The 12681-nt window shown below is 32.5% G+C and overlaps 1 non-coding gene across 1 annotated transcript; it reads right to left on the bottom strand.

Moving 5' to 3' along the window:
- Positions 1–10008: 10008 nt before the first annotated feature.
- Positions 10009–10115, bottom strand: LOC128040757 (small nucleolar RNA R71). Its single transcript, XR_008195563.1, has one exon. It is a non-coding gene; the product is annotated as a small nucleolar RNA R71 (small nucleolar RNA).
- Between the last annotated feature and the right edge of the window lie 2566 nt (positions 10116–12681).

Genomic DNA, 12681 nt, shown 5'->3' on the forward strand with positions numbered 1-12681 from the left:
CATCCCTAGAGACTTGTTTGAAATGGGCAGTGGAAGTAGATATAACATCGACGACAGATCAGAAACTTTGCCCTTTCCAGAACAAAACTTAAACGACAATATCCCTAGTACTAGTGCACAATTTGAATGGGTTCGTCAGGATACCGATGAAGATATTTACGAATAATGATTTAGTAAGATTTTACGATTCTTTATTTATATGTAATATATTATAATTTAAATATTGTTCTTATTATATATTTCAACTGTTTTATATGTCTTGATATTGTTGTAATTAGTTATTAAGTTGTCAACTATTTTATGTGTATTGCGATAAAATGCCTAGAAAAAATTCTAAGGGAAGCATTACGAGGAATGATCCTAACTCGACAGAGACAAATAATCTTGAGCAATGACAGACAATTGGATCTTGAATGTTTCGATTACTGTTGAGGATCCTCTGAAGTTCAAAGTAATTTTACGTTTAATTTACATGCGTGTTTCATTATAGTTGATTTATTTTTCAAATTCTTATATTATAATATACCATTTGTAGCTGAAAATGGTGGGACGCGCAGAGGTCGAGGACGACGCTACTTAGAGAGTTATACGAGTTAGATCCAGTCGAGCGTGTCAAAGTTGGATAAACAGTTTTGGTCACTGTTGGATCGAAGCTCGACTTTTAGCGGGATACATGGGCATTTTAGCACGAAATGCGAATATGTTGCCTATCAACTACGAGTCATGGCATCAAATGCCCGAAAGCAACAAAAACCAAGCCCTCGATAATATTAAGGTAACAAAATGTTAATGCCATTTGTAATGCTTGGGAAATAGTTTCATTTATATTTACTTTATTAACTTGTGTTTTTTGTTTTTTGTAGGCGAGGTTTGCTTTAGAGGTCTCGGATGCTTACGTAAAGAAAGAATTGGGGAAAAGATAGAGAGACAATAAAAGTACTTTGAAGAAAAATTATTATAAAACAAAAACAACCCTAGATGAGAAATTGCAAAATGTCCCGTCGGTTATGTTGAGGTACCAATGGGAAGATGCGGTTAGATTTTGGCATTCGAAGAAAGGCGAGGTATGACGTACTTTCAAACTATTGTAATTATTTTGGTTTATAGTATTTTCTATTTACGTACTAAAAATTTCATAACGTAGGATCGTGAACAAGTTGGAAAAAGTAGCGGTGAAACAAAAATTCACCCACACAAATGGATTGAGAAGTTTTGCATGTGTAGTAGGCGGAGGTATTTTAATTTTTTAATATTGTCGAATATGTATAACTTTCTGTTAAATAATATTTATACTACCATATTGTAGGAACTGTCGTCCGGTCAAGAAGTTGGACGCCTTCAACTTTTTGAAATTACACATAGGAAGAAAGATGGATCTCCCATGACTCCTGAAGCTGGTGAAATAATGGTATGTTTACTTAATAAGATTTGACTTATTTTAGTTATTTTTAGTGTTTATTTTCTAATGGTATAATTCATTGCTTGTAATGCAACTATTGTTATGTTGCATATGTTTTTTAATATATAATATTGCGTTCCTAACTATGTGATTTATTTATTAGGAAAAACTAAAGGATAAAAAGGCGGAGTACGAAGCGATTGCTTCTAGTGATAGTTCTGTTCATCTTGAAGACATTGATAACCGGATTATTACTGAAGTTTTGGGTCCTGAAAGGTATGGTCGGGTTCAATTTCAAGGATCTTTTGTTAGCCCAACCCAATATTTTGGATCCAGCTCCCACCAATACATGGCTTCGGGGAGTCAGGCTCAAGCTGAAGTTCAGAGGTTGAAAGACCAAATGGCTGAGATGCAAGCGACCACAGTTGAGGTTCAAAAGAAATATGAAGAACTCCAGCAACAACTTAAAGCAGAGGCGGCAGCGAGGGAAGCGGAAGCTGCAGCGAGAGAAGCAGAGCAGGCCAAAAAGTACGACGAACTCCAGCAACAGCTTCAGGCTGTGATGAAGATGTTTTAGTCGCAACTTCCGCCTTCATAGTGTATGATATAAATATTTTTATCATTTTAACATTTAACATTTTTGCAAAAATATTATGAATTCACTTTTATTTATTGATATTAATATTTTTTTATTCGTTTAATTTGAAATATTATATAAATTTATTGCTTTTGGCTGGTTTAAATCTGGTTCCTTTTGATTTGTTGCTACAGGAGGCTGAAAAAATGAAAAATTTAATATAAAAAATCCCAAAAAATAGTGGCGTTTTTGTAAAAAAATGCCGCTAAACATCATGTTCTTTAGCGGCGATTTTTTCTAAACCCCGCTAAAGAACATGGTCTTTAACGGCGTGTTTTCCTAAGCGCCGCTAAAGAACATGGTCTTTAGCGGCGTTTTTTCCTAAGCGCCGCTAAAGAACATGGTCTTTAGCGGTGTTTTTTTCTAAGCGCCGCTAAAGAACATGTTCTATAGCGGCGTTTTTTTTTCTAAGCGACACTAAAGAACATGTTCTGTAGCGTCTTTTTTTCAAAGCGCCGCTAAAGAACATGTTCTTTAGCGGCATTTTTTTCAAAGCGCCGCTAAAGAACATGTTCTTTAGCGGCGTTTTTTTTCAAAGCGCCGCTAAAGAACATGGTCTTTAGCGGCGTTTTTTTTGTAAACGCTGCAAACTTTTGCGACGTTTTCGTTATGACCTTTTTGCGGCGCTTCGAAGCCATAAATACCTTTAGTGGCGTTAAAAAGCGCCGCTAAAGGCCTAAAAAAACGCTGCTAAAGACCTGTTTTGGTGTAGTGTTTGCTTCTAGCCTACTACTTGAATGCTAAACTTCATACATATGTTTGATAGAGCTGGCAACATGAGCTGAGCATCAAAGTTTGTTCATGCTAATCCGAGTTTGTAACAATTTAAATACAAGAAAATTTGAGTTCATAATAGTTCAGAGCTCGAGAAAACCTGAATCTACAAGAATTCGAGGTTGAGAATAATTTGGTCGAGCTCGAGATAAATTCGACCCAGAACTCGAATTTATTGTTAAACAATCATAATAAACATTAATACTACTTAAAATATAATTTTATAATACTACTTAAAATAAAAATAGCATTACCTATTTATATTAAAATTTTATTAATAGCAAAAGTAAAATACATTTTTATATTAAATTATAAAGTAAAATAAAATGTTTTTAATACTGTAATAATGAGAAATTATTTCATGGACCCTTCCCACCATCTCATATATAGTCCTACCTAATTATTTTATGCCACATCAACTTTTTCCAACTCAAATTAAAAGGATTAAAACAATTTTCACGTCATATTTAGTTTTGTTCAATTTCTTTTTCTTTTCACTTGACGTTAGTTTTTTTCCTCCCTCTCACCGTCTCTTCCCTGTTAGAAGAAGAGGATTTAAGGTTTTGGTGATTTCCCTAGTTTTTTCCGTTCTTTATCATCTCTTCACTATTAGAAAAAAAGGATTTAGGGATTTGGGCAATTCAAAATTAGTAATGGAAGGATTACAGGTTGAGCAAAAAAAATGGAGGGATTACAGAATCAAGTTCGTTCCTATTTCTAGTGATTAAAATCAATGGTTTTTAATCTTTTCATTCAACTATGAAATAGTTATTGAATTTAGCTCATAACAAATTTTTTTATTTTTTATTTATTAGAAAAAAAGAAGAAGAAGCAAAATTGAAGTAAAAATGTGAGGAGTAACCCTTTTGAAATTTCTATCAATACATATGTAATGGGGAGTGATCCTTTCTTGTATCTCAAGTCTTTTCTCTCTGAAACTCCATTTTTTAGTTGAAAGATAGCCAACGCAATCACAATCTTTGTCCGAAACAAGTTTAGGAGATACAAATGGAAATAACTCTAATCAATGTATTGATATGTACATTGGTGCTTGTCTGGTCTGTGAAGTTTAGAGCATTTTACTAAAAGCTGCGACTATCAAGAGTTAATTGAAAAATGAAGTGATAGGAAATGATGCTGCTGCAAGCATTCCTCATAATCATGTTGGGCAGGCCTTGCACAGTGTGGTTCTTGGGACCTTTAATGTTGGAGATCAAGGAGAAGGCATTGTTCCAAACCTTACTAGGGTGAGTATTTTCTTTTCTTTTCTTTTTTAATTTTTGGAGCATTTTAGTTCATGTCAAGTGTGTTTCATTATTTAATTGGCATTTGAAATAAGTGATATTCTTTATTACTTGACTTATAGGTTATTAGGGCTGTTTTAAATTCTTTTGGAGTTGAAAGCCAGCCTTCTGCTATTAGTATCACTAGGCAGTTTTCAACCTCTGTAAGTAATGCTTGATTTCAACATTTGACATTGGGTGTCTTAGAAAAGCCATGTTTGCCTTTCACTTAGTGCATATTTCCCCCTCTCCTTCCTATTTTCACAATTGCTTCAAGTTGAAGGATATCAATTTTAAAAAAATTATTTTACTATTAGCTCTAAAGTACATGCCAATGATTTAGATGAATGCAATCAAAAGTCAAAACTCCACTTTTTTAAATTGTTGAAGAAAATGGGAGAAATGCTACTACTAACTTTACTAGTGGCATTTTCTCACTAAACCCATATATTTTTTCCATCACTTTCCCTAGATTATTTAAGTACTAAACAATAAAGAAATACCCAGAAAGCCTACATAACCAGAAGGTTAGTTAACATCTTGTTTATTTTGTTTTTAAAGTTTTGGTTTATGCCCAGATTGATATAGATTTAAATTTTCTTTAATCTTTTTACTTGGAATTTGTTTTATTTAGGAATTGGGTGTTTGGATCATGTGATCGAAATTTTAGTTTCTGTTTGGTTGATTAAAAAGTGAAAGAATAGAAAGAAAATTTAAGTTCGTTTTTTGAGTTTGAGTTGAACGAGAAAATTTTTATAATTTTGAAAAAAACTCCTCTTTGAATAGTTTGATTGAGACTTTCATTTTGTGATGAGTCTTATGTAATTTTATGTACTCTATTTGAGATTAATGATGTGTGTTTTGATTTAAATGTCTTACAATTTAGTTGTTCGATTATCTGTTAATCTAATGTCCCACTTAAGAATTTGGTGAAATCTTGCACTATCTCGATGATTTTGATAATTGAATATTAGTTTCTTTAACCTTCCTTATGTATATATATTGAAAATGTATTAGTATGGAAGTGAAGTTAAATTGTAGATTTTTGTGTCAATTTCCTTCGTTAACTAATTTGTTTTACGTTTGTAGATATGTGTAAACTCGAAACCATATAGAATTTTTCTTGTAATTTTTACCACCTTTTACTTAAAAGTAATATTAATCTTGAGTATTTGTTAATTAATTAAGTAAATTTTGCTTAAATGTTAATAATGGACATGAATTTATAAAGTATGCAAATTTGTGTTTTTTTAGATATGATTTTGTGCATAAAATTAAAGTATTTCATTTTATTTATTAATATGTTAAATTTACTTCTGCAGCGAGACCATAGAGTTGAGTTTATTATAATGTTGCATGGACATGAACTATTATTCTTGTAACACCCCTAACCCGTATCTATCGCCAGAATAGGGTTATAGAGCATTACCAGAGTTTACTAATTAATTTTCAGACTTTTCTTTTCATCAAGCATTCATATTTATAACCAATCAAAATCAAAACATTAATGAGCTAACGTTAACCAATTTCACTTGTACATGCCATTATAACCAGAATCAAATCATCCAAAATTATCGATAGAACCAATGGATAATGTGATATATCTCCAACAAGCTTCCAACTCAATCGAGCTTCCGATAATCATTTCAATGCATCAAATAATTATACATATTGCCAATAATAATTCAATTCCAATAATAAAACACACACACATATATATAATATTCATTACCAAATAACATTCACTTAAATTAAAATTATACAGAATATAGTTCATACGAACTTACCAAGCTAAGTTGCAGAATACCAAAATTCAGGGACATTTTGGAAATTTTTGATTTTTCTCAAATTTCCACCAAATCTTGATCCAAATTAATATTTCATTCAGTTTACTAATTTAAATAATAAAACAATTCATTTCATGCAATTTGATCACTTTTGACATTTTACAAATTTACTCTTAAAGTTTTATTTTTATTCAATTTAGTCCCGAGCCTAAAACGTGCAAATTATCCATGCTAGCTGAATATTAATATATATATTTTCCTTCTCCTCCTCTCCATTTCACATCCTTAATTTATATAATATGCTTATAAGTAACATTATCTATTATTTTACTATTTACTTGTAAATTTAATCAAAACTGTTCATTTGAGTCATAGCCACTAAATTATTTTTATCTTGAGCTAAAGAACTCCAAATTAGGATCTCATAATTTTCCCTAAAACTAAACTGACATATCTTCTTACCATAAAATTTTCAGAATTTTTGGTTTAGCCAATAAGTACAGTTTATTCTTTAAAGTCACCTCTGTTCTGCTGTCTGACAGTTCCGACCCTTCTTCACTAAAAATTAATTATCTCCTTGTACAGAATTTGGATGATATCCCCATTTGTTTCTATTGAAAAAAGACTCTTTAAGGATTTCAAAAATATAAATTATAACCCATAATTATTTTTATACAATATTTTATGATTTTCCAAAATCAGAATAGGGGAACCCAAAATCATTCTGACATTGTGTCACAAAATCTATTATATCTCCTGATTTACAATTCCATTACTTACACAGTTTCTTCTATGAGAAACAAGACTCAGTAAGATTTAATTCATATTTTTTCATTCTCTAATTCCAGTTCCACAATTTATGGTGATTTTTAAATTTAACTTTGCTCTGCTGTCCAAAACTATTTTAGTGCAAAATGTTAATTACTAAGTTTATAACTTCCTTATTCCCTTTCTCTATAATATTTCCCATCACTTTCACTTATTTCTCTTCACTAATATATCAAGAAAATGAGAATTTATATAAGAAAACTCTAATATAATATCTTTTCCATGCCATTTCAATAATATCAAACTTAAAAATATATTGAAATCTCAATGTTCTTACATTGTCCTATTGATTTCAACCTTTAACTTGATTTTCTCTCTCCTCCAGCTTCAATTTCTTGAATTCAACTTGATATTCTAGCTTCCCATAGTCTCCTTGTTATCTTTCTCTATTGATGGCTATGGAAATTCTTTTGATTTCTAATTGAAAATGGTGAATTTTTTTGGTGGAAGGACCAAATTGTAAAGAAAGCAAAACTTTCTTTCTTCTCTTCTCTTCTAACGTGAATTGCATGGAAAATATGGTGGGTTGGTTCCTTTTCATCTTTCTTTCCACTTATATATACTAAATAATAAAATAATAAAATAATAAAATATCATTTAAAAAACAAATTAAAATATTAATAAACTAATATTTATTTATTTAATTAATCTAAAATATCTCTAACATCATCATTATCTTCTAGATTTCTCTCTCTTCTAAATGACCCTTTTACCCTTCATGATCTTTTAAAATTCCATCCTTGAGTCATTACTTAATTTGGTAAAATTACGATTTAGTCCCTCATAATTCTTCACCTATTCAATTTGGTCCTAATTCATCCATTTTCCTTAGTTTCTAGATTATTCCAACCTTAAAATATTTTCACTATTGGTCTTTTAACTTTTTCTTATTTGCATTTTAACCCCTCAAATTTTGAGTATTTACCCTTGAGCAACAAAATTTTTCTCACTTTTCTCACTTTTTAATGCTGACATAACTCAAAATTACCCTTTTTATCACTTTATTTCCTTATTTTACTATATCAGGAATATTATCTTACTTTCTTACTATAGTAATTTTCGGGGTATTACAATTCTCATGTGTTGAACGGCAAGACCAAGCTTAATGGGTCATTAAGAAGCCACCTTGACCCAATAACAAAAGATGATACATGCTGGTCTAGTCTGCAAGCTAGTTGGGTTATTAATCGTCTAGTTTAAGAGAAAAGAGGCCCAATTCAGCAACCATAATTGCGCAACCAAGAAATCAATTTTGGGACAATTAATTGAAGGTCATCACACTTGGAAGAACATTGGAAATCGGTACATAATATTTGCTTCAGAAATCGTCCACCCCTTGCATAATTTAAGCATGATTCATATTTGAATCAAGCAACCAAACCAACTTCTCTTCCACATATCATGGTCAGCCATAAAAGGGAAAAATTCAAGTGATTTTTGCTACTATTTTTAGTAAACTCTCCCACTTACTTCAAGTATAAATACCATACCTATATTAGCTTTTCAATCATCCTTTACTCTTCCCTTCATCCATTATTTTCACAACATTCTTCACTCCCTCTCTTGCTCTCTTCATCCACCACGCCTATCATTCCATATTTTCTTAGTTTTTAGCCAGAAAAAGCCTTGAAGAGATCATCTCTTGGCCAGCCACATTGGGGAGCCATTAGTAAAGGTGCAACAGGAGGAGTGGAGGAAAACACCTTCAATCAGAGTCTGTGAAACTGCCGACTTGAAATAAAGTTTATTCATCCCTTACTTGTTGTTTTAAATTAATTATGTTTGCAATGTGTTTTGTGATCTTGAAATCAACAATGGTAGCTTAAATTTGTTTTGCTAGGTTAATTGCATTATTTCAATGAGATTTGTTTGATTCATGTTTAAAGTGTTTGTGCCTTAGTCGATCATGTTTTCAATTAAATTCAAGTATGTATTTCATTCATATGTGATTGGATGCATTAGAATTAGCTGAGCGATCCTAACCAGACGATGACTAGTGGATTCAATAATTGAAAAGCGCATGCTTCATTTAGACCCTAACCTGACAAAATTGAAGGTTCTTAATAACTTTAATGAGATCTATTATCTTGTATAGTTTTTAGGTTTATGTGATTAAACTGTTTCAAACCTAACACGTCCCTGTTACTTCACATAAATACTAAGAAACCCGTAGTTTAATATGATCAGTAAAATGTTTGTTTCACTAGGTAAGAGATTCTGAAATGACTTAATTTGGTTTCCAAACTCATGAAAGATCAAGTTGCCATATTTCCGAACATTGTTCAGCATGATGAAAATGAATCAAGTTTATAGTTATCCTAGCCTATTCATGTTATTGATTGTTGAAGTTGTGTTTCTACTTCTAAATTCATTCATACATTTAGATAAGTTGCATACTTGGATTAAAATTGCATTAGGGATCAATTTTGCATCTAATTAAATTAATCTAGTTTAATCATCATCACTCAAATTATTATGTTTTTATCACCAAATTTTTAACTTATAATTTTACAATTAATCGATTAACATACACAGTCCATGTGGAGATGATAACTCATTTACTTACTTATTACTTGAAATACTGTGTACACTTGCACCAACTAAGCATTACAAGTTTTTGGCATCGTTACCGGGGATTGTTGCCTTAGTCATTCTTTGTGAAATTATTTTTCCAGTTTCGTTTCTATCTAACTTTTAACTCTAGTAATTTATTCTTTGAATTTTTTGTGATTTATTTTCAAGTGTTTATGAGCATAGATCGAGTCATCAATTTATTACCTATAGACCCTGAAATCGAGCAACCATTTAGGAAGAGAAGACGTGAGAGATCAACTCAAAGACAAGCCGAGATGGAACTCAGAAATCAAAATGATGGATAAGGTAATAGAGCCGATCATGTGCACAATCCAATTCTTATTGCTGATGATAGGGATCGTGCCATAAGACAATACGCTGTGTCACTTTTCAATGAATTATATTCGAGAATTAGGAGGCCAGATATTGAGGCATCATAATTCGAATTGAAACCGGTGATGTTTCAAATGCTACAAATGGGGGGTTAGTTCAATGGTATGCCCACAAAAGATCCACATCTTCACCATCGATTATTCATGGAGGTGAGTGATTCATTTAAAATAGTTGGTGTTAGTGAAGACGCATTGAGGTTGAAGCTGTTTCCATACTCGTTGCAATGTAGAGCATAAGCATTGCTGAATTTGTTGCCACCAAGTTCAGTATCTACTTGGCAATAATTAATAGAAAGGCTTTGGGTTAAGTATTTTCCATTGAGTAAGAAATGCCAAGTTACGAAACGAGATAACCAAATTTTCACAATTGGATGATGAATCCTTGTACGAGGTGTGAGAATGATTCAAGGATTTACTTCGTAAGTGTCCTCATTATGGGATTCCGCATTGTATCCAGTTTTAGACGTTTTATAACGGTCTCAATGCATACACAAGATTGATGGTAGATGCTTTTGCGAATGGTGTGATTTTTTCTAAGTCTTATAATGAGGCTTATGAGATCATTGAGAGAATCACTAGCAACAACTATCAATGACCAACAAATCGAGCAACTTCAAGAAGATAAATAGCTAGAGTACACGAAGTGGACACATTGACATCACTCTCAGCTCAGGTATCTTCTATTTTCTCAATGTTAAAACAGTTTACCACTAATGGTTCTAATAATTTTGAAGCTCAATCACCAAGTCAATATGAGATTGTTTCTTGCGTATATTATAGGGATGGCCATTCTTTTGAAAATTTCCCTTCAAACCCTGAGTCTATTAGTTACGTAAGAAATTAGTTTCAAAATAAAAGTGGACAAGGAATACTGTCCAACTTCTATAATCCTTCATGGCGTAATCATCCGAACATTTCTTGGAGTAACCAAGGAAATGGATCGAACAACTACATGTAGCATAGACTTAATCAATCTTAAGGGTTTAATCAACAAGTTCCAAAACCACCACAAGATGAATGACCTAATAGTTTGGATAATTTTTTGAAGGCGTGCATGGTAAATAATGACGCATTAATCCAAAGTCAAGTAGCAACACTAAAAAATTTGGATAACTAAATGAGACAGTTAGTTACTGAGCTTCGTAATAGACCACAAGAAGCCTTGCCGAGCGATACAGAAAATCCAAAATATTTTTGCAATGAACATTATAAGGTAGTTGCATTATGAAGTGATAAGATTTTGGAGCCCAAGAAGGTTGTGATAGAAGATGAGCCTATTAAGGAGCAAAGTCAACCAACAGTTGAAGTTCCTACACTAGAAAATCCAGATGCTGATAAATCTGATGAGGTAAAATCTACACTAGTACATTCTGATAAGCTAACAACTCCTTTTGCAGATTTGCATTCTAAAAAAGTTGTCTGATTCAACCTAGAGTTCCATCACCTCCACATCATTAAAGGCTCCAACAACATAAATAGAAACAAGAGGTGCAATTCAAGAAGTTCTTGGATTTTCTAAAGCAACTTCACATCAACATCCCATTGGTGGAGGCTTCAGACTAAATGCCCAAGTATGTGAAGTTTATGAATGATATTCTATCCAAGAAGAAAAGACTTAATAAGTATGAGACAGTAGCCTTAACGAAGAAGTACAGTGCATTCCTATAGAACAAGCTACCTTTGAAATTGAAGGACTTTGGAAACTTTATTATACCCTATAATATCGGAGAATCTTACTATAGTAAAGCTTTGTGCGACTTAGGAGCAAGCATCAACTTGATGCCTAAATCTATTTTCAAGTTGTTGGGAAGAGGTGAAATAATTCCCACTACTGTGACACTCCAATTGGTGGATCAATCTTTAGCATAACTCGAAGGAAAGATCGAAGATGTTTTGATAAGAGTAGACAAGTTTATTTTTCCTACTAATTTTATTGTCTTAGATTTTGAAGCAGATACGAAAGTGCCGATCATCCTTTGAGACCTTTTCTAGCTACGGGAAGAACGATAATAGATGTGCAAAAAAGAGAACTCACAATGAGAGTTCAAGACGATCAAGTAATATTTAACGTTCTAAAGGCAATGAAATTTCCTGATTCGATAGAGGAATGTTCAGTGATGGAGGAATTAGAAACCTTGGTTTCTATAGAATGGGAAAACAATTTTGAAAAAGACTAATTGGAGAACACCTTAGGGTTTGAACCATTGGGAGATGAAAAAGGTGATGAATGTTTGGCTTTGATGGAAGCCCATTCGAGGAGTTATGTTCAACCAATACAATTTGAATCGCTAGAATTGAAAGTTTGGGAATTTACACAATCCAAGTTTTCAATCGAGGCCTAAACTCAAACTAAAGGTACTTCCTTCCTATTTGAAATATGTTTATTTAGGTAACTGTTCTACCTTGCCTGTGATTATTTCAACAGAATTAATAGAGCACCAAAAGGAACAATTGATTGTTGTTTTAAAGAAATTTGAAAAGGCAATTGGTTGGAACATAGCTGACATTCGAGGTATAAACCCTTCCGTCTGTATGTATAGGATTACTAGAGGAAGGTGAGCGAGCTAGAATCAATAGGAAAAGGAGACTTAATCCTATCATGAAAGAGGTAGTGCAGAAGGAAGTGATCAAATGGTTAGATGTGAGAATTATCTACCCCATCTTAGATAGTTCATGGGTAAGTCTTGTACAATGTGTACCAAAGAAAGGTGGAATCATGATTGTCAAGAATGAACGTAACGAGTTAATCTAGACGAGAACTATCACAGGTTGGTGAATCTGTATTTACTACAGAAAGTTGAAAAAAGCCACTCGAATGGATCATTTTTCGTAGCCTTTCATGGATCAGATGTTAGATCGACTGGCAAGTAACGAATTTTACTACTTTTAGTTGGATATTTGGGATGCAACCAAATAGTTGTAGCCCCAGAAGACCAACATAAAACCACTTTTATTTACTTATACGGTACATTTACGTTTAGGTGAATGCCTTTCGAGTTATGTAACG

Source organism: Gossypium raimondii, chromosome 4, assembly GCF_025698545.1.
Source record: "Gossypium raimondii isolate GPD5lz chromosome 4, ASM2569854v1, whole genome shotgun sequence".
NCBI lineage: Eukaryota > Viridiplantae > Streptophyta > Magnoliopsida > Malvales > Malvaceae > Gossypium > Gossypium raimondii.